This window comes from Procambarus clarkii, chromosome 1 (assembly GCF_040958095.1).
Source record: "Procambarus clarkii isolate CNS0578487 chromosome 1, FALCON_Pclarkii_2.0, whole genome shotgun sequence".
Taxonomy (NCBI): domain Eukaryota; kingdom Metazoa; phylum Arthropoda; class Malacostraca; order Decapoda; family Cambaridae; genus Procambarus; species Procambarus clarkii.
This window is the reverse complement of record NC_091150.1, coordinates 35199328-35206199: the sequence shown is the minus strand read 5'-3', so window position 1 is coordinate 35206199 and position 6872 is coordinate 35199328. Positions and strand designations below refer to the sequence as shown.

The following is a 6872-nucleotide window of genomic DNA, read 5'->3' as shown; positions in this document are numbered from 1 at the left end:
TTTCTTGCATGCGTTTCATGCAACTGACCTTCTGATAAGCTTTCCTTTCCAGTGTACCTTGCTGGCGACCTCAGTTTATCTCAGCGAATTCCTCACAAGACTCAGCAAGCCACCACTCAGCTAACGGGTGTTTTCTTATTAACAACAATTTGGGAACACTGTAAGTTACATTGTTGACGATCTTACTTAAACTTCCCCCTTGAGAGGTTTCCTCTATGGCTCAATTTGAGTACTCGATTTCCCCCAGTGTCCCCTGTGTTAAGTAAACTGTCTTTATCTACCGTATCAATTCCTGTGAGAGACTTGTATATGGTGATCATGTCTCCCCTAATTCTTCTGTCTTCCAGCAACGTTAGGTTTAGTTCCCCTAAGTCTCTCCACGTAGTTCACACCCCTCAGCTCGGGTACTAGTCTGGTACCATACCTCTCAACTTTCTCCAATTTTGACTAGTGCTTGACGAGATATGGACTCCATGCTGGGGCTGCATACTCCAGGACTGGTCTGTCATAAGTGGTATACAAGTTTCTGAATGATTCTTTACACAAGTTTCTAAAGGCCGTTCTTATGTTGTGTTGTTGTTGTTTTAGATTCAGATATTCGGAAAATATCCATGTAGCACCGGCTGTAGTGAGCCCGTAACTTACCTGGCACTGGAGCGGGGCAAGTAGCACGTGCTATGGTGAGCCCATAGTGGACTTACCTGGCACAGGATGTTGTTAAAGATTCGCTACCTGGAACAAAAAGTTCCAAGTAACACGGGCTATGGTGAGCCTGTAGTGCCTCGGGCACAGCACAGGAGCGGTTGATGACAGGGTAGCGAACGCCTCTTCGCCGAAATATCCCAACTTTAATTGACTTTAATACTTCATCACGGGTAATGTCTGTACAAGTGACATCACCACTGTTGCCTGCTGTAAACGTAAAGTTCCACCTCAGGTCTTTCCCAGAATCGAATGACTCTCTAATGACTCTCTCGTTATAGCGGGCAATGAACTAATTTCGGCAGCTTCTGGCTATGTATCTACAAGACCGTTTGCAATTCCTTGAGGGTCGGGATGCGCAACAAAATTACGCTCGTAGCGTAATTACGCTTACTTTATTTACGTCTTGCCATATTGACTCGTCCAGCCACTGACACGAAATGTAATGTTAATCTTAAATATGTCTTCAACTTCTATGTTTTTTCTAAACGATTTTACCTTTACTTGTGTTTCAACATTTTTTCCCCACAGAGTGTTGAGCACAAGTTCAAGTATGTTTATTGAGACAAGAAAAAATACATCTCAAAGGGATAGAGTAGCTTAGGCTATCTGCCATCATCAGTGGATAGTTCATTTTCCTGAGACTCTTCCATGAGTATTACTCCATCCTCTCCCGCCCCCCTCCTCCTTCATCACACTCCATCTAGCGTTACAATTCCGCTTATTAGAAACCTTTCGTATGAGGAGAGATTGAGAACGCTTAAATTGCATTCTCAAGAAAGGTAAAGAGTTAGGGGCGACATGACTGAACTGTACCGTGGATGAATGGGCATAATAAGGGATATATAAATAAGGTATTAAATATAACACATAATAGACCACAAAACAATGGATATTAATTATATACACTTAATTCTAGGAAAGACCTGGGTAAATACTGGTTAGGAATCCAGTCCTAGATAAGTGAACCCCACCCCCATCCCGACAGACATATCACTCTATGAAAGTGTTCCCAGTTATCAGTGAATAATATTGCACTGAGTTTGCAATATTTGGTGTAGTAGGCATTTAATTGTAATTGCCCTGGCAGTGTTGTAATACAGTGCAGGCATTAGAGGTTATAACATCAGCAACGACAGACTTCTTCAATGTCATCTTCAGCTGTTTATTTTTGACAACTTTCCACTCGCTGACCTCCCTGAGGGGTCAAGCTCATGCTACCCTCCGGCGGGGTCAAGCTCATGGTGCCCTCCGGCGCCACTTGTTGGCTGGAGAAATTGGCCTTCTGTCTTTAACAGAACAACCTCTGTCAGCTAATCTACCCTTAGCTGCCCTGGGTAAGCTAACTACCCTACCCAGGGGTAAGGGCAGCGTTAGCTGCTTTTACCCTGGGGAAAGCCTGGGTAAATACTGGTTTGGAAGCAGCGTTGTTGAATTATGGAACCATGCATAGTTCTCTCGCGCGGCACATTCCCGCGTCTCCAGGGGGAAAGTCGGGCGAGGCTACCGCCAAGCTCCACGCTTCTGGCCTCCTAACTGTGGACAGCTACATAGACAGACATTTTATTATATTAGATACATATTAATATATATTACTAGGTAACATAATAGACATAGGATCGCAGGATTGTTTCAAGTGTAGGCTAGACATGTATATGAAGGAGTTTGTGTGGGGGTATAAACAGGGGCTGCTGCCCTCACATGAGCCAACAGGCATTCTGCTGCTTCGTTTGTTCGTATGTTTATGTAAGAGAAAGATCAAAAGCCAGAGGAGTGAGGAAGCACTTGTTCACTCCACCAGCCTCGAGATAACAATACGTTGACCAGACCACACACTAGACAGTGAAGGGACGACGACGTTTCGACTTGAGTCCAGGATGGACCGAAACGTCGTCGTCCCTTCACTGTCTAGTGTGTGGTCTGGTCAACATACTTCATCCACGTTATTGTGACTCATCGCCCGACAACAACACCTGTGAACTCTTCTCGCTGTGGCGCTTCGGACGTAGGTGGGGGGTGTGAGTCCTCATTAAGGCGGGGGAAAGCATGTAGTACATATTGATATTCCATAAATCCACGTTGAGGTCAAGCTAGGTTGCGGCCAGACACCCATAGTCCATTTATGGGAATTCGGGGGTATAAGGGGGGGGGGGATGGGATATGGGGGAGGGGGGAGTGTGAGGGGGGTTGATGGGATAGATTGGGGGGAGAGGCGGAGACTGCGGAGTGCGGACTGGTTCCAGCAGCGACCATTCCCGACAGTTCATCGCAGTAGCTCTTGTGACTAACACCTCCCCCATTCTCACCCTTCTCCTGCCCAAGGTCTCCACAAAGCTGGAAGGTTCGTGTCTCTGTAGAGTAGAGTATGGTGGGGGCCCGCCAGAGCTGCCCTCGAGTGGCCAGGGAGGGTGTAGTCTTGGACACCAGGACCGGTGACCAGGGAGGGTGTACGTCCTTGGACACCAGGACCGGTGACCAGGGTGGGTGTAGTCCTTGGACACCAGGACCGGTGACCAGGGTGGGTGTAGTCTTGGACACCAGGACCGGTGACCAGGGTGGGTGTAGTCTTGGACACCAGGACCGGTGACCAGGGTGGGTGTAGTCCTGGACACCAGGACCGGTGACCAGGGTGGGTGTAGTCTTGGACACCAGGACCGGTGACCAGGGTGGGTGTAGTCTTGGACACCAGGACCGGTGACCAGGGTGGGTGTAGTCTTGGACACCAGGACCGGTGACCAGGGTGGGTGTAGTCCTGGACACCAGGACCGGTGACCAAGGTGGGTGTAGTCTTGGACACCAGGACCGGTGACCAGGGAGGGTGTAGTCCTGGACACCAGGACCGGTGACCAGGGAGGGTGTAGTCCTGGACACCAGGACCGGTGACCAGGGAGGGTGTAGTCCTGGACACCAGGACCGGTGACCAGGGAGGGTGTAGTCCTGGACCGGTGACCAGGGTGGGTGTAGTCTTGGACACCAGGACCGGTGACCAGGGTGGGTGTAGTCTTGGACACCAGGACAGGTGACCAGGGCGGGTGTAGTCTTGGACACCAGGACCGATGACCAGGGCGGGTGTAGTCTTAAACACACACAATCGACTTGAGAATGGTCCAGGACGGACCGAAACGTCGTCGTCCCTTCAATTTAGCTGTCGACAGCAGGAGCTTCATTCACATCACATTCGTGTTTACCGCAGTTGTCCGCCCGTCTAGTGCCGAGCCACTGTTGATCTGTGTCCACCCAAACGCATACACGTGTGGATGCGTTTGGTTAGAAATAAAGGTCTAACCTAAGCTTGAAACAATCTTACGGACTAATACTCAGCTAATTCATGTCCGTGCCACCTCTTGGGTGGCCTAATCTGCATCAATCAATGAATCTTGAAACAATCAGGTAATCCGACCTCTATTATGTTACCCGGTAATTTGTTCCATATATCAACAATCCTATTACCAAGCCAGTATTTACCCAGGTATTTCCTGAATCTAAAATTTATATCCATTGTTTCGTGTTCTCTGCTATGTTGATATATTCAATAGCCTTATTAACATGTGTATCACTTTAATTATGCCAGTTGATCCACTTGTACACTTTAGTCATGTCACCCGTAACTCTTCGCCTTTCTAGAGAAAGTAAGTTAAGGTTTTTCAAGCTTTCTTCATACGGAAGGTTTCTAATTTGCGGGAATGACTTTGTCATCCTGCGCCGAGCGCGTTCTAGTGAATTTACATCCATTCTATAGTGAGGCGACCAAAACTGAACTGCATAACCTGAATGGGGCATAACCAGAGCAAGATATAGCTGAAGAATAACAACATTACGAATATTTATGCATTGATGTTTTGGCTTTAAATTTTTACTAATCATAACTCCCAGATCCCTTTCGCAATGAGACTTAGCAATCCCAGCACCATCCAGCTCGTATCTTGTAACTATCATCATTACCTAGCCTCAAAACCTTACATTTGTCAGCATTAAGCTGCATCTGCCAATCTTTTGACCATTTCAAAATTCTATTTAGATCGTCTTAAAGTGATAGTGAGTATATCGGCCTTCTGCTGTTTCCTTGATTCTTATGTTCTAATGAGTCGTTTTCCGTGTTTATTTTCCTCCTGATTTTCGTATCGTCGGCAAATTTGCAAATATTGCTGCTCAAATCTGAATCTAAATCCTTTATGTATATTATGAATAACAGAGGTCACAGGATAGAGCCTTGAGGCACTCCACTTACAAAATTTTCCTACTGTGTCTTAACTCTATTGATACTAACTCTTTGTTTCCTTCGGTATAGCCATGCCTTAATTCAACTTAATATAGCACCCCCAATACCGTGAGTCTCCATCTTTTAATCAAATTTTCACATTAGAACATAAGAATAAAGATATAAAACTGCAGAAGGAAGGCCTATTTGGCTTATACGAGACAGCTCCTGTTTATATCCACCCACTCTCATTACATATATATGTCTAACCTACGCTTGAAACAATCAAGGGATCCTTCTTCTATTATGTTATGCGGTAATTGGTTCCACAAATCAACAACCCTGTTACTGAACCAGTATTTACCCAGGTCTTTCCTAAATCTAAACTTATCCAATTTATACCCCATTGTTTCCTGTTCTGTCTTGTGTATCTATTCTGTCACGTGACACTGTATCATAAGTAAAGTTAAGGACAACAGCACAGACCTTTCCACTATCAACTTCCTCAACTATGCTGGAATAGAGTGATAGGAAATTTGTCATATATTCATCCAGCCTACGCCTCCCCGGTGGAGGCGGAGACAAATGGGCAAAATAGGTACCTGGGAGTTAGACAGCTGCTACGGACTGCTTCCTGGGGGGAGGGGGGGGGGGTGACAAAAAGGAGGCCTGGTCGAGGACCGGGCCGCGGAGACACTAAGCCTCGAAATCATCTCAAGATAAGGAAGAAGCCTTGAAGTATATTGAGGACTTCCTTTAGTTTTGTAAATCTTCATTTGAATTTAGAATGCGCTTTGTTTCAGTATCATTTACAACTTTAGTAATTTACTTATAAGTTAAGGCCACGTATGGGCCAAGAGGCCTTCTGCAGTTTCCGATATTTTTACGTAGCACAATGGTCTACGTCCTCAACTGACAATCGAGGGACCCGGGTTTAATCCCCGAAAAGAACAGAAACAGTTGAGCATGTTTCCCTTCACCTGATGTCTCTGTTCGCCTAGTAGTAAAATAGGTAGCCGGGAGTTAGGCAACTGTTGTGGGTGGCGTCGTGGGGGGAAGGGAGGGATTATTTATAAGTATAACGGTGGTATGCTGGTGACGTCACTGTCACCGGCCCGTTTATGGGCTTTTCTCTGATGATATCATGCCATCATCCCACCCGCTGTGTCCCCGCTATCACACCTTAATATTAAACTCACATTTATTAATATTAAACTATTGTAGCACAGTGTCGCAAGTCTCTCTTATATCATGTTATACACTTCATCACTACTGTGAACTGTGGTTACCCTGTGGGTCTGTGTACTGTGGTTCAGTCCCTGAGCCCATTATGTGCCTCTGTAACCCTTTCCACCACCGCCCACACGACGGGTATGGGGTGCATAATAAATGGACTAACTAATGGACACAGCCTCGCGCACCAACAACACAGCCTCGCGCACCAACAACACAGCCTCGCGCACCAACAACACAGCCTCGCGCACCAACAACACAGCCTCGCGCACCAACAACACAGCCTCGCGCACCAACAACACAGCCTCGCACACCAACAACACAGCCTCGCGCACCAACAACACAGCCTCGCGCACCAACAACAGCGGACGCCACAAAAAGTTTGAGCGGGAATTTATTTTGCACAAATAATAATTTATTCTCTACAAGAACATTCGGACTCTTTACATAAGCAGTCGTAAAGTTGCGTGTTCAGTCCCCACGGAAGGATTAGAAAGAAGCGTTAGGGCATCATTTCACCTGATGCCTCTGTTCACCTCGTTACCCAGTAGTTGGATAACTGTTTAATTTTCTTATTATTGCTAGTAGATAATGTTGAATGTGAGAGACAGCACAAATAATTATAGAGCTGGTATTTTGACATTAAGAATTTCCCTAAAACTGCACAACTTTTGGCTCCTGGGAGCAAGAGAACTGTTGTGGCTTGACTCTTGCGATGTGTAGGTATGTTGGACTAGGC

At 46.3% G+C, this 6872-nt stretch overlaps 1 protein-coding gene across 3 annotated transcripts in view; it reads left to right on the top strand.

The window, feature by feature from the left end:
- The first annotated feature begins 2965 nt into the window (after positions 1-2965).
- LOC123766717 (sodium/hydrogen exchanger 9B2) overlaps positions 2966-6872 on the top strand; it is a 31882-nt gene continuing 27975 nt past the window's right edge. For all 3 annotated transcript variants that reach the window (XR_011229507.1, XM_069330532.1, XM_045756050.2), the window contains exon 1: positions 2966-3043. The gene's annotated coding sequence lies outside the window, so the exon portion shown is untranslated. The remainder of the gene's footprint in view (positions 3044-6872) is intronic.